Below are 16,244 nucleotides of genomic sequence, written 5' to 3'. Positions count from 1 at the left end.
GCAGTCAGTGTTTAATACAGCAGCAGTGCCATGCTGTAACTGTGTGCTGCCAGGAGGAGCGTAATCACATCAAGAGATAGTATTTTGTCAAAATGACAAATCTGAATTCAGGGTACAGGGACGGTGCTTTGACAGTTTTATGTGACAGTTTATGGAGATTTTGTTGAGAACACTAACATCACAGTATAATTATAGTGTTTTATTTTTTCACATAGAGAAACCGCAGTTACCGTAGATTGCAGGAGGTGCACTGTTAGAACACATGCATACTTCCTAACCTTTTTTTTCCCCCCTCCGAAAGTTTTTCAGTGCATGGGTTCAAACTTTGTTGCCAGTAATCATCTCCAGTCTAGTCGTACTAAAACATTTCAGACGCACTAATTGTCTGGGCTTCATTGCAGGACCAGCCAAAGCTTAATTATTAGCACAGAGGAGCTCTTGTGTCCAGCGGTCCTCTCTGGTCATAACTGGCATCACCTAAACAGAAACACAAAACGTAGGTGCTGCTGTTGCTATGCAACTGTTGAAAAGTCATTTGAAGTGCAGGGCTCTTTTGGCTAAAGTTAAAATTTGTCATAACTTCATCCTCTTAAAGCATGCTTAGCCGTGAGGACCATACTTCGAAAAATAATGAGGTAAATTAAGGCAGAGCACTGTAAAGAGAAGTCCCTAAACACCCGGCCCTCACTCATTATCACTCTTGTCCTCGTAACAACATTCCTGTGGTTATTTTGTGAATCCTATTGCCAAAGAAAATAGCAGGTCAGTCGGGTTGAGGTTTAGAAAAACACACATTGTGCTTCACACACTTTGATGTGGCCCAGGCTCCAGCTAATTCCTCCTGAGCCTCTCCGTGGGCTCGAGGCCATTGTATTATACAGTGTGCTGTATTCTACCAGAGTATGAAAGACCCCCATTTCACAGGCTTTTTCCTAGTCAATCTGTCCTGGCCAGAGGCTGCTGCAATGTTATGTTAGTGACCTTGGGGTGCATTTGCATTGGCATGGATTAAAGGCTGCCTCAAGCGGCCTCATCACCCCATTAATATTTCAAAGCTTCACTCAAAAGTGTCCATTTGTAAAAGCAATGTCTGATTATCTCTACCTCTCCTGATTCCAGTAAACCAAGGGCACACACCATGAACGTTATACGCCTCTGAATGTTTTGCATGCAATGTCCGTCTGACGCTGTTCAAACTGTTTGTGAGGTGGCTGCAGGGCTTAAAGATAGCACTAAACCAGTGCCTCGGAACAATTTTCTACCTTCAGGGGCTCAGAAACCCAGATCACAAATGATAAAATCCGAATGTCTCGCTTACAGTTTATTTTGTGTTTTTATTTTTGGTTTCATGGCTTATTCATTATCGAGAAAATGGTCATCCACTTTTCTTTCCTAAAGCTGATTTACAATGTCAAGGCAAAGCCAATCTTTATTAAACTGTTCTGTAATATATGATATTGTAAATATTCATTGGTTCCTAATTTTAGAAAATTTGAAAATGAGGATTGTTGCTGTTTTGTGTTTTTTTTGGACACTTTAAATCTCATACTTTTTCATTGTAGTAGCGTCGCCACATCATAAACTGTAGTTGTGCAGTTTAAGGAAAACTCTGTATTTGCCTTCTTTTTGCCTTTTTTCCCCTCATTGTTCTCAACGACAGCCGCATGTTTGATAATTAAAGCACAAATGCAACACTTTGCCCATGTGTAACACTGATGTAGCGCTAATGAGTTAATACAGGCTAGGGATTGAGTGTGATTATTATTAATCAGAAGAGTTAGGAATGCTACTGGAGCTGATGGGCAGTAATTAAATACACACAACACAAAATGCTTTTGCAGGTACCATGTATTTAACCGAAAGCAAAGAAAATTAAGAAAAGAAAATGAAAGCTTAAATAATCATTCCTGCTGTAGCTATTTAATTAATAGAAAAACCCAGTGGGGGTGCACAAAAACAACTAAGCAAATTCTTCTGGCTTATACCAAGCAATATAGATTCTCAAAAAAAGTTCCCCATAAATAACACATGTTAACATCGAAAACACTGATCCACACTGAAGTCCATGAGTTTTATCTGAATATCCATGAGAGATGTCCAAGCGCTATTGTCCATAAACGGGGGAACTGGTGTGTATGATTGTGGAAATCAGTGTATTCGGAAATTACGGGACAGAGCGTCGCCTTTGATAGCTTCCTACCAGTCCAGTGGAAGCTTCAATGCAGAATGAGTCCTGCTCCTAGCCGTTCATTGGCTCGCCATCCTTTTCCATACCCAAAAAAGGTTCACCTGGCCTGCATTAAATAAACAAGGCCAATAAGAAATCACAAGAATAACATACAAAAATGTCAGCCAATTAAGCTAAATACATTAAGTTATTCTTGTTCCTGTGTACACAATTTATAAAAATAAACAAACAATATATTGGTTAAATATAATATTTCTAACCAATAAGGAGTTAACTGAAAACATTTCAACTGCTACATACATACATACTATGTAGCTCCACAACATTTGTTATTCAACAACTATCAGTCAAATCAAAATCAAATTGTTTGGACCGGCAGCAGCCGATTAGGGTCAGCTGGTAGCAATACAAACAGTCAATTAAAAGTTCAAACTCACCAATTCCGTTCTGTTCAGTGCACAACAACATTATGGCTCTGGCTCACAGTAATCAGCATCTAAGTTGCATAAGTTAGTTGGTGTTAAAAAAAATGCATTAAAACGGGAAAAGCAAATGTTTGCCAATACACACCTGCAACAGCTCTGTCACCTGGCTTGCCTCCACGCATCTGACGGGAGGAAGCCGGGACAGGCTTACTATGACCTACATGCCATTCGATTGGCTGAGCAAAGTCATGTGGTTGGAGTCATGCATTTGTGATGCGTTCAATGGCAGGAAATAAGTGCAGGAAATTACTCTGGGTTACACCTGTTTTTGTCTTCTGCAGGCAAAAAGGACAAAAAGTATCCAAACTCTTTAATCAAAGTTATTTTCTGATGCAATAATGTAATAAATGTTGTCATCTATGAAGTTTAAATGTTTCTGTTTTATACAAAAGCAGAAAAAACACAAATGGACAATATAATTTTGATAAAATTACAGTCGTTTAGCTGCATTCCTTAACACACAAAAAAGTTTTCCATAGATAGATAAATAGATACTTTATTGATCCCAGATGAAATTCCAGATTCTCTGGAACTCACATAAACACATACGCTAACATAAAGCAAATTAGCAAGAGATCTAAAAACTCATGTTATAAGTAGTTGAATGTTATACTTGTTGTTCAACTAACAGTTGACCAACTAACTGCTAACTAACAAGTATAACATTCATTTTGCAGTTAAATGTTACACTTGATTAATTTCTGACTACTTGAAATCTAGTGTGGTGGCTCAAATTTGGGTATAAAAACATGAATTCAGTGTATTTTCCTAATCAACAACAATATCACTAATTTTTGGTGGTCTAATAACTTTACTGAGCACTGTAGTAGCAAGGACATTTGATTTTCTATTAGTTAGTCGCACAGGCTCTCATTCTGCAGTCAAATGCATGTGTTGGCTGTTTATAGCTAAGTGTTCTTACCAAATTAGTGTGAATTAACATTGAAGGGTTTAGAAAGCATTTTCATGTTTGGCCTCTAGAAGAGAAGAAGCCACTTCTAAGCTGTAAGAGTGGCAACTTGAACCACATGTTTGTGCTGCTCTTGTTTAACTACTACAGTCTAACTATTGGGTGGCGTTGTGGTGCAGTGGTTATGGCCACTGGTTGGATCTCTCTGCGTGCGCTAAAGCTCTGCTAGCATTAGCTGCTAATGCTAATGTAACTATGCTGCTAACCTTGCTAACTGAAGATTTGAAAACTGAAGATTTTATTACAAAGTCTAGGCATGGATATATACTTATGGCATCTACTTATAGCTGAAGATAGAGGGAGGTATGTTAATACTTAAAAATGGCAAAAATATTGACTCCTCTCTCTCTTACTTTCTCTAAAACTGAAGATTTTTCCCTTCCTTACCAGAGCCCATTCGTTTCTCTACTTTCATATTTATACATGCAATGGCTTAAATCTGTTATTTTTTTTCAGCTTCACATTTTCTAAGAGGTTGAAACTGAACTGCAGTTATATGCTCTGAATTGAAGGAAGGGACATATTTGAATGTTTAAACTTATGACATATGGTGAAGACAGGGTGCATCCATTTTTAATACTTGCAGCTTCTGGCAAAGTGCGACCTCAAAAAATAGAAGAATATAGATATTAAATTAAATGTTTGCAATGTTTTAGCAGCTTATACAAATCACAAACTTTTATATTGTTATTGATTATACTCTAGCTTGATTCCACCTAAAGCTATAAAAATGTAAAATGTAAAAAAAATTATTTCCATCACCAAGTATGACCAGAAGCCAGAAGAACTGAAATTGAATTTTAATGTTATGCGGTAAAAAGAAACAAATGTGTCAATTTACAAGAATGTTTTGACAACATAAATCAGTGTTTGCATTTGTTTTTGTGATGGGTGTGACTGGGACGGACATGTCTTCCTCAGATTAGCTTTGTTTTTGCTCTGTGTTTTTGTCTTGTGTTGCCAGTTCTCTACTGGGTAATTTACTATTTTATTAAATGACTGTTTTATTTTGAACATGAAAATATATAAAAAGAAACAGAAAATCACTGTAAACGGGAAAAAAAGTGAAAAGAAAAATATGGAGTTGCCATGAATAACTCTACATATCACAATTCATGCTTGAAAAGGAGAAATACTAACTAATAATTTAAAAATCAGTGTTTATCAGTATATAATCAGACAATATACATGAATAACTATAGACAAGTCCACACACATAAAACAGTACAAACATCACAAAACAAAACAGCAAACTACGTTTTGACATGAAATGCTACACCCTGTAATTAACATCCCTCTAAAGTTTGGGGAACTATTCCTAGCCAAATTAATCTCTTTATGTTTGTTTGTAAACTGAGACTAAGTTTGGACATTGTTGTAATTCCACAATCAAACTGTTTCACAATTTTACACCACATAAGGATAGAAAAATGTCTTCTGGTCACCTGGAAACTGTGCGTCTTTTTATTTAATTCATTTATTTAAATGGTTACAATGGCAACAAATTGCTTCTTACATTATACATTATTAATGCTGTTTTTAGATCTACAAGATCAGAGAATGGTGTTTAAACGTGTTTAGTCATTTGAAATTCATGTTTAGGGGCGATGCAGACATTTGCTCAGGAGAGCAGAAGTCTCCTTAAGCTGTCATTACAAGAAGTCCTCTGGAATGCACTCAATATTACAAATCAGTGGTGCAGCATATGACTGATAGATGACTTTGTAAATTTGTGTAAATGTAATTTGCATTTTTCAAGATCACTTTACTAAATTTTGTAATTAGACAAACAGTTACAGCGGTGTACAAATAACAGACCTAGTGAAGGAGAGAGCATAAGTTGTCTATAGAGTAACAAAACCAGAGGAATTAAAATGCTAATTTTTATTTAGCGAACTTTTATTTTTTATTCAATACAAATGTATCTTTAGAAAATAATGCAGGAAGAATCAGTCAAGTAATTTATATATGTATAAATGGTGCAATAGTTACAGTTACCTTGCTTTCAATGTGCTATTTCACTTCTGCTTGAGATGGAAAAATAGAAATGCATTTGGTCATTTTTAATAAACACTGACTAATAAATTTCAGGTCATTATAAATTCAGATGATGATTCAAATTGAAATATAATTTCAATTTGAATGTTTTATTCCATTTCAAGCTGTTCCAAATAGGCAACATTATCCCCGATGCCCTTCATTTTTTCAGTTCTTTTGAAAAGGACGAGTCATTTTAAAAAGCATTTTACTGTTCATAATTTAGAAGCAACATTTCACTGGTATTGATTTGCTTTCAGACAGTGACTCCACCAGACTTGACTCACTGCATTACAACTTGGGCCTCCTCTTGAGACCTGACCCCTTTGGCTTAATATTACTGAGACCTACACCCTGTGACATTTCAAGTTTAAATCTTTATGGTGGAATGAAAGAAAAAGTAAAGATGTGCTAAAATTGAGGTTACGGGGAAACCACATCAGTAATTTTAAATGGGGGCCAAAGGCGCACCAGGTGCATTTGTCTTTATTGAACATCTGCAGAAGGGGTACATGTGAAGGTTGCAGAGATTAGAAAAACTTTATGTGTTGGTAAGTGGCTGAGTCACTCTAGAGTAAAATTCAGTTTGCAACCTTATGGCTGGGAAGATGAAAGGTGTCAGGGGCTGACCGCAAACGGTGACCAACAGGTCATCCAGAGGTTGAATACCCTCAAACTCTGGGTGATGCCAATAAACTTGTATGAGTGAATCTAATTGCATCTAATGGCATTATAAGCTTTACCCTCCATTCTTGAAAGCATTAGTCAAATATAATTTTCTCTTGGTTACACCTTTTAGAGAAAAGGTCAAGCTGGATACTTGTTTGTTTTACATCTGTTATCAACAGCCTCTGTTGATTTCTTCTCAACAATGAAGGTCACTTTCATGATCTTTCCCTGACCTTATTGTAATGGCATTAACGATAGGAGTCACAAAGTAGAAAATGTTATAGAGTAATCTTGGCGACAGTCCTAAGAGTCTTTATTAACAAAAACAAATAACAAAAAAACAGGTTGCATTTCTAACTTCCCCAAAGAAGCAAAGATTTTATTTATAGATGCAATGAGAGATTTATACTGTGTAGTATGGCTGTAAACAAGTATTTCTGACATCCAAGAAGGAAATTTTTAAATTTAATTTAAAGGATTTCCAAAGTCTTCCATCCATCTGTCTCTTTTGCATTAAAAAATACTGGTTAAGTATAATAATTATGACATAACAGCTGGGAATCCCTGTGTTTTGAAATCAGTGAAGCGTATGCAGCTGCAGTGAAAATGCATCAGCACGTCTGCATTGTCTGCTGGGTGGTTTGACACCCTGCAGTCGAAAGCAGCGCAAAGTGTTCAGTGAGTGAGGCAGCTCAGACAGACCTCAGACACTGGAGGAATAACACACTGTGACTGTTCTATTAAGCCTGGTGACTATACCGCACCTCATTAGACGCGCTGTATGTGCCAACTGGAGGTTTGTCGTGTGTGTGTGTGTTTCTTATATTTCACCTGTTGGTAAGACGGAATTCTGTTAATACAGCACATTGTGGGGCTTGCTGTCCTTTTGGGAAGGACAATGGAAAAGGCCCTGTGTGATAATTATTACAGTTTAACATGAACACTTGGAATTGAGGTCAATTTTAGATTTTTGGGGAACTCAATCTAATTTCCTCTGAAGTGATGGAATCACGTGTGTGTGTGTTCATTGTTTTGCTGTTTCTTTCTGTAGTGTGTTCATTTGTTCATAATTTAAACAATGAATGCTAATTCGGCGAGTCGCCCAAGTATATTCACAGCTGCCAATGTATAGGTGGTGTCTCATTTTGCAGTATTTCTTACTTTATTTTTTCCTTTGTTTGAGAGCAGACAGCCATCTAGTATTGATTTAATAGTTGGCTGTCTGCTCAGTCATATTTTCAGTTCCCTTCAGCTCTTATGTTTACCTAAAGGCTGGCTTGCTGGCTACATGACTGTTATGAATTTACTTATAACATTTAGCTGCTTCTCCAGTGAGTCGACTTTAACTCTGCTGTTGGGGCTGGTAGTCTGTCTTCTGCTTCAGAGATACGCTGGAAGCTGGAGGGCAAGTCTAACTAGAGTCTGCCGCAGGTGTAGAACCAGCTCGAGTGCTGCTACATTGAGTTCACTGATATTGCAGAGCAGAGGAAGGACTACAGTCAGCAGGTGCAGTCCATTGGAAACAGTGGGGTGCAGCTCTATGGTCCCCAAGAAATATTCTTAGGAGACAGACATATTATTTTATTATATATTTGTCAAAAATAACTTATTGTTTTGATTGTAGTTCAGTTAGGGAGGGTGGACGTGACATTTTGCAGCTGTCACCTGAACGCAGTGATCAGGACATCAAAAACATGTGCATACAAATAAATGAAGCAGTAACATACATATGTACAGACAGTCCATAAACACTACTATATGTTTACAACCCCTCCAGGGCTTTTTTGCATATTTGTGTCCATCTTGCAAACTGTGCTGATGTAGATGGGAGAGCACACACGAATGACTGTTGACAAATAGCTAATTAGCAATCAGAACAAGATGCCTGGGCTGGAAAAGAGATCTCTGTTTCTCAGTGACACACACACACACACACACACACACACACTTGCGCTCTGTCTGTTTTCCCATGTCGCTAAGCGCTTCCTGAGCTCTTTGGGGACCTGCTGTCACTGATGTGGAATCTGTATTTAGAGTGTCACACTAAGCGAAAGGTTAAGGAACGCACACATATGCAGACACACATGCTCTGTGTAGGCAGTGATGATGATTTTGATCATGGCTGGCGGATGCTGGAACTGTTTAAAGAGGCCTGTCATTTGGTTTCTGCTGTGATAATGACATCCAGGTGCTTATTCTAATGAGGTGTGAGTGTTTTTATTTATTATTTATTTCCTGTGTGGTGAAAGTGCGCGCAGTAATCATGACATTTTTAAGCTAAAATTAAACACCACTGCCTTTACGGCTAAAAACTATGGTTTGTTAAACTATAATTAGTTGATATATTCAGATTGTATTGATTTCGTTTATGGATGGTGGTGGTAGGGGTGGGGGGGCGGTTGTCATGGAGAGTTCAGCCTGGTTCAGTGATACGTTTTCATTACAGCATTTCTGCTTTTCTCAAGCTTGTTGTTCTCATTGGGTACAGGTAAAAAACTGAACTGAAACAGAACTAAATTCAACAAAAGACATGAAAACTGAACTGAAACAGAACATAATTAGGATGTTTTTATGCCTCAGTGTCAGAGACAATCATAGCCTGAGGTATTGTGATTTTGGCTCGTCTGTCTGTCCTATTTTCGTGAACATCCCAAGAATTTTTCAAGAGAATTTTCTTCAAATTAAGCACAAATGTCTACCTGGACTCCAGGAGGGAGTGATAATAAGCTGGTGGCCAAAGGCCAAGGTCATGGTGACCTCACAAAATACATTTGTTGGGTAAGAATTCAGCTCTAACAAGCAAATCTTTAATAGGGTAAAAAATGAATGCATGACAAGCAAGAACACTTGCTTCTCATTCGGTGCATTGACTAAATGCAGCATTAAAACACAAGCCAATAATTCTTGTTTAATTTTCTGAACATTTCCAGAAACATGGAAAGTTTAAACATCTGCCAAAGTGGAACAATTCTCACAGATGCACCAAGAGACACCGCTCATGTTAAACTCACCACTCAACACTGCAAACAAACATGCCCTCAACACATGTTGCCGTTTCTGTTTGTGGCTTGGGTTTATAATTCAAATTTATTTTTGGCAGAAGAATAAATAAAATTAAATGAGGGTAGTTGGGCAGAATTTAAAAGACAACAGAGCTTGGACTTTGATGAAAAAAAGAAATCGAAATCTCGTTGTTGGTACGCTGCTGTCGTTTATTTCAAAATCTCTGCATGTAAAGCTCAGTGACAGTGTAGCTCCCAAGGGGTGGATTTTAGGCTGCAAGTTATTTTTTATCATTTCTTGTGTAACAGATAATCTAATATGAAAAGTTCAAAGAAGCTATTTATGCCGGCGGGTCAGGCTCGAGGAGGCCAGATGCAGTTGCAGAAAACCCTTAAAATAAGAAGAGAATCTGCATAATTTATTCAAATGTTAAATTACTCGAGCTTCTAAATAGAAATGTAATCTTCATCAGTTTGCAGAGTCAATGTGAGCATCTCCCATCTGTATTACTACAATACAAAAAGGCTGCAGTGAAGAAGCTTGAACCCAACTGGCAGCTTTGTCAGTAATATGTGGCCTTGGCTTTCAGCCTTTAGAAACAGTTGAGAGCTTCCTGATTGTTGAGCTCTCTCCAGTAGGCACCTGCTAAATGTGTGGCTGAAGGTGATGAGTAGTATCCAGAAAAGGTTACTGTTTGCAGGACACAGGACAGGAGCCATGGACAGTTTAAATGCCCATCCATTTACCCTGTAATTCTCTCTGACACTCTGTGTGTCAGTACAAGGAACATCACTACTGCACCACTCAAGGTGAAAACCAGCTGTAAACAAACAAGCATTTTCGTTTTTTTTCTTCCTGTTTTTCAAAAGATCGCTTCAGCATGCGAGTTATCAGAATACTAAAGCGACTATGAGGACAAATATGAACGTCTCAATTACATTTGGTTTAAAGTCTTTGTGCATCACTGAGTGGTCACTGCAGACGAGATAGATGGATCTGACATTGAGATGCAAAGAGAATTACAAACTAAACAAGGAAACATAAAAGCATAAATCACTTTTACAAGGTCAGCCAGGCATAGGAAGGTTTCATCTGTACAACTTTCACTTGATCTTCAAAGCAGAGATTTGTCTCTGATACGAGTATCAGCTTTGAAGCGGCTTTCAGTCTTTGACGGCGATCTTGTGTCATTTAGCTTCACCGCCCATTTCTTCTTTCTTAGATTCAGGTTTTATTTTCCCACATTTTTATAGCTGATGTCATTTAGATACATCATTCAGTCAGTTTTGTGCTTTAGCAATACAGATTACTGTTAACTGGGCAATCTCATACAGATTCGTGGATGTGGCAAATGTTTTGGAGGTGGCTTTGATTGTTGTTTTTAGTTGTTATGTAATTAATATTAAGTAATATGACATATTGATATTAAAAACTCAAATGTGCCAGATCGAGTTTGTTTTGACTATGATGCACAAACATCAGACCATGTAAGGAACTCGTTATTGTTGCTCCTTCTTATGTTGCCAGTGTGAAGTACTGTACCTCAGTCATTTCAGCACCAAACTGTAAACGGAACTTCATATATGAAACAAGGAGATATATTATTGAAACTAAAATCAGGAAATATTGTAAGCAGTAGGAAAAGAAATGGAAGAATCTAAATAAACCCGACAGCCAAGCGAGTCAGAGAGTACCAAAGCCACCTGGCTGAAGGTTACAGCAACTGAAGGGCGAGTTCAGTGTTAACGAAGAGACGTGCTGTCGCTGAGTTAGAGGGAGGAAAAGAAGACATTTGGGGCCAGTGTGGAAAACTGTAAGGATGTGGAGCAAGGAGGGAATTTGTGTGGCCTGAAGAGATGAGATGAGGGAGACATGAAGTGACAGAAGGAGGAAAAGAGGCACAGAACGCGCCGAAGTCTCAATGAAATGAAAAATGACTGTCCTTTTCACCTTGTCAGCTAATCCTCCACGAAACAGCATGCAGCCCCCTATGTTATATCATTCTTGTAATGAAATACTATTTCATTATTCATCATAGGCCACACATTTGAATTAGCTATTTAATAGCAGACCAAATGTGTAAATTAAATGAAAAGCAATATATAATATAATAGAGATGTTATGGACTCTTGGACATCTTGGTTATTTCTAATGCCTGGAATTCAGAAACATTTAGGATTCATGATAACGCTAGTTTGGTTTGGATACGGGTCTACTCATGACATTCAGGCTTTATTACTGTCTCAGTACAGAGTGCTGATAAATGAATGTGCAGCTCATCCCAACTGAGCTCTTATCAAATCCTATGTAAACTTACACATTGTGGATACGGTAGCCAAGACAAACAACAGTACACTCACCTACATACACTCATGGCCTCTTTAGTATTGGGTTAAACCCACTTTTGCCTTCAGAGCTACTTTGATACTTCACAGTATAGATTCAGGAAGGTGTGTGAAATATTCTTCAGAGATTTTGATCAGTCAGTTGCTGCAGATTTGTCAGCTGCACAACTATGATTTAAATTTCTTATTTGGCCACATAACAAAGTTCTCTATTGGATTAAGATCTGATGACAGTGGAAAAAAACCCAAAACATTTTGAGATGATTTGAGGTTGGAGACATGACACGTTATCCCAACCATGTAACAGGAGAATGCATAACCACCAACGATTATTGATACAAGGCAGAATAAATCCTTGCTTGTTTACACCAACTCTGACCCGTAAAGTCCCAGCAGAAACTGATCTTCTGCTGTCCAACAGTTCTTAGCTGACAGGAGTGAGAACCTAGTTTATTAGAGAGAGATGCTCTTCTCCATACCTTAGTTGTAACGAGTGATTACCTATCTATGTAAACCCTAGAGATAGTTGTGTGGGAAAAGATTACCCAGTAGATCACTTACTAAAATACTCAAGCCAGTGCATCTGACACCAGTTGCAGTGCCTTCACCTTTCTTCTCCATTCTGATGCTCATTTTGAGCTTCAACGGATCATTTTGACTGTGTTTATATGAATAAATGCATTAAGTTGCTGCCATGTGTGGCTGATTTTTAAGAGATTTAAAGCAAAAAATGGGTACAGGTCGATAAAATTATAAAAAATAATTCCCGTTCTAAGTTAACTAAAGTGCCATAGCAGCATAGACTGTTGTTTAGCTTAAGGCAAAATATTAATTAAGAAAGAACGACTACCCTGTAACAAACTACAATATTTTCAAAAGGTTTAAAAAGTCTTTTTTTTCACCTTTAAGACACATTCGCTATCAAACTAATTTCTGAGCAGAACAATTGAGCTAATCAGTTTTGTAAATCTGATTTGGGACCCTCAATTTTTCAAGAAAGCAAATTGAAAAATTAGGAGTGAAACGTTAAATCCTGCTAAACATTTAATATTCAACTCATCTAATTTTAACTTCTGCCTGGAGTCAGTTTAAGAATCGCTAATGAATATGGTTCATATATCAGTTACATCTCTTAATTTACTTAAAAATCCGCAGAGCTGGGTTTAAATTGATTTAAGAGGGTATCCACATGGATTTCAATCTAACCCTTTGCTTAATTCTTTCCCCCAGATACTGTATGCCAAACAGCAGAACTCAAACACAACCAAAATCCTTTTCTTGGTAACTTTATGAAAGTTGCTGTGGCTGAAATTAAGAGAGAAAAATGAGAATAGGTGAATGAGAAAGATGGAGAAAGCAAAGCTGAGAGATTAGCAAAAGGGAACGAAGTGAAATGAAATGAATCCGTGTCTTACTATTGGAAGGAATGTCTGCCTTATGGGAAGAGAATGGAAAAGCAGTGACTTGGGTAGGGAGGTTAGATATGTAATGTTGTTAATGAGCGAGGGGCTGGTGGTTGCGGGTGGTGAGAGGGGAAAAACAGAGCTATTGCGAGAGAAGAGAAAACCATAAATGACAGCAGTGCTGATACAAAGGTATCACATGGCAGGAGGAGAAAACATAAACGAGAAGTCACAAAAGACTCAACAAGAGTTGAGATCAACAACTTAGAAAGAAAAGAAAAATGATTTAGAAACAAAAGAGATGTTTGTAAATGATACCAGAGATTCCCTCCGCATAATAGGAATGTGTCTCATTGTGTCTCTGAAATACTGAATAGATGCAGGAAAGAAAGGAAAAAATGACGACAAAATTCTCCAATAGTGTCTTAGAGAAAGGGCACACGGAACGTGGCATGTCAGTTCTCATTCCACAACATTATTAGATCTCGATATCTGCACTGTAATTGTTCTTTTATACGCATCTCTAAATATTTCAGAAGTACAGGTGTATGGGCATCCTTGAGATTGTGGCTATTTCTGTACCCAAAAGGAGCCTGATGATAGCTAATGGCTTCAATTTCAATAATATAGCCTAAATAGGTTTCACTTTCTTGTCTGCAGTCATTTAGTAATAGTAGTCATTATCCTGTCAGCTTGCCAGCTCCTACCTGGCTCCACAAAGCCCCAGTTGTGCCTCACAGTTTGCACGAGTACAGAAAGTTCAAACATGCTTGACTGTATTGCAGTCGATGTTGGTTTATGATGGCCTAGAATCAGTCGTTGGACTCTGGTACGCAGGAAATGGATTTTGATACGTTTTTTTGCATCAATTTTTGTTTTTCATTCGATATCTCCTCCAGGTGTACATGTCGTTTCAGGTTAATGGATTCTTCCAGGCTTCAACTAAGTCTGGCAACAGCTCACATGATGGCTTAATCCGTAAGATTCAGACGTGATCCCTCATATACGAGAGCCCCTTAAAGTGCACTCAGATGTCTGAAAAGTTGGATTATGAGCCATGGAAGATGAGTTTGTTTTCTTTATATGCATAATTGATTTCTGTGCTGAGAGATTTCGCTTCGGCTCTTCACTCTCCTGATATAATCAAATGAAATGTGGAATAAAGTGGGTGATATTGAGTTGCTGAACCTGTTGAAAAAGAAAATATATGGCATTATTGTTTGTTGGCCCAAACATTGTGATACAATATTGTGATTGTATTGTTTAGGGAGGTCTCTGATGAAGTCAGCCAGAGTGGGTTTCACAGGTCTGAGATTGATTTCACTCCTATTTCACTCAATAAGTGTGTTTTTAATAATAGAAAAAATTATACAAATGGAGAAAAATATTTGAGATCAAATAATGGACTGTTTTCTCACTTATGCTGAAATGCTAATGCTAAACAGTATCTCTAAATAGAGATAGGCATAATAAAACTCTTAATTAGCAGCAAATGCATAAACAACAAGGCAGCTTTATGCAATGCGTGAGGCCACCTGCTCAGACGTTCATGTGTAGCCCCAAAACTCTGACTATTCAGATTGTGTGCATGGAAAAATGACTGCACACGCGGCAGGGAAACAAAAATATTTTTTGTTTTAAGAAGAGGTAATGCATTATCATGTTGATGTCACTGAGCAATACAGTGCCATATACTGGAGCCTTAATCGGTACCTTATGTTCAAATTCCCATCCATGACGTCCAGTGACAGGAGGAAGCCCAAAACTCTTGTAACATGTTCTTGAACCAGCTCAATCTTTAAGATGTTAAAAACAAAACAAAAAAGGTTACAAAGTTACAGCTAGCCATATAGGAATTCACACAGGAGCTGTGTGTGTGTGTGTGTGTGTGTGTGTGTGTGTGTGTGTGTGTGTGTGTGTGTGTGTGTGTGTGTGTGTGTGTGTGTGTGTGTGTGTTGTATGGGGTAATGGGACTAATCCACATTGCAGACTAAGATTATCCTAATTCTATTTCATCAGACCTGTTGGTTCTAGAGCAGAGGTCATCATAGTGCCAAAGTCTTCAGGAGTTGACTCATTAGGACATCGTGGATGCTTTATAAAAAGTAATGGGAGTACATCTAGTAATTAGAAAACTCTTTCACTAAAAGCCAGAAAACGTCAAGATGAGCATCACAGTCAGCTGCAGCTGAGATATTGCACCAAAGTGCCAGAGTGACACAGGACTTGCCATCCCAAGAGCTACACTTGAGGTTTGGCTAAAAAAGAACAATCATAATTAAAGTGGCACAAGTCCAAATATCCTGACATTTCGTGGCAAAAACGTCAGCCTCAATAATGCGGCTAGATCCAGTGTAGTCACAAGCTAATTATGGTGCACTTTGTGTTTAAACAAACGCACTTTTACCAACCACACACGGGTACAATGAATTATTTTAGTATTCAAATTAAGACAATACCTAAGATTACCTGTAAATTTTTGCTTTACAGTAAGTGTGATGAATTAACATTGAGAGGCAAGGTTCCAGTTAGTGCAGGCAGAGATTTAGTTCAGGATTTAGTGAACACAAAGTTTTATTATTTTTCTTTATCAAACCTTAATTTTACAAGCCTAACATGGCAAATCTGTGGCATCTACCAGCAGTAAAGAAAACCAAACCCTTCTCTTTACTCCATAATAATCAGTTACATTTGTGGTTAGTAATGTCTCTTCATCTTACATCATCTGTCCACTCAGTAGCTGCTCAAGTGCCTGGAAGACAGAATGACACAAATACTTAATAAATAATCTGTAAATATTTATAAGTTCTCATTTGTAAGCATCTTTCTAAATGTTTTGCTAAAGTGCAGACTGCTTCGTGCAAATGTGCCCAGAAAAGTGCACACCATTACCTAAAACAAATGACTCTACACAAGTAAGGAAACGCCTCTTATTTACAGTATGAATTCCACTATAAATGAAGCCTCAAGTACATTGGAGTCAGATATAGCTGTCTTCTCTTATAAACTGAAACTGAAACTGAATCTAACTGAAACACATCAGACTCCCTGAGTGTGTTTCTTAACTGTGGATGGCTTTACACTCAGAGAATATGAATAGAATTTCAGCAGAGATTCAGATCTAATGCACTCCGGCAGCGGTGT

General features: G+C 37.8%; 1 protein-coding gene and 1 long non-coding RNA gene across 4 annotated transcripts in view; one reads left to right on the top strand and one right to left on the bottom strand.

The window, feature by feature from the left end:
- LOC309698698 (poliovirus receptor-like) overlaps positions 1-16,244 on the top strand; it is a 366,820-nt gene that overhangs the window by 64,256 nt on the left and 286,320 nt on the right. The gene's annotated exons all lie outside the window — the stretch shown is intronic.
- LOC309698703 lies at positions 1,797-2,924 on the bottom strand. The gene is made up of 3 exons (XR_014274155.1): positions 2,759-2,924; positions 2,626-2,684; positions 1,797-2,294 (listed from the first exon to the last, which is right to left on the bottom strand). It is a non-coding gene; the product is annotated as an uncharacterized lncRNA (long non-coding RNA).

Source organism: Aulonocara stuartgranti (genome assembly GCF_965226115.1).
Source record: "Aulonocara stuartgranti genome assembly, chromosome: 22".
Classification (NCBI taxonomy): domain Eukaryota; kingdom Metazoa; phylum Chordata; class Actinopteri; order Cichliformes; family Cichlidae; genus Aulonocara; species Aulonocara stuartgranti.
This window is presented reverse-complemented; position numbering and strand designations above follow the sequence as displayed.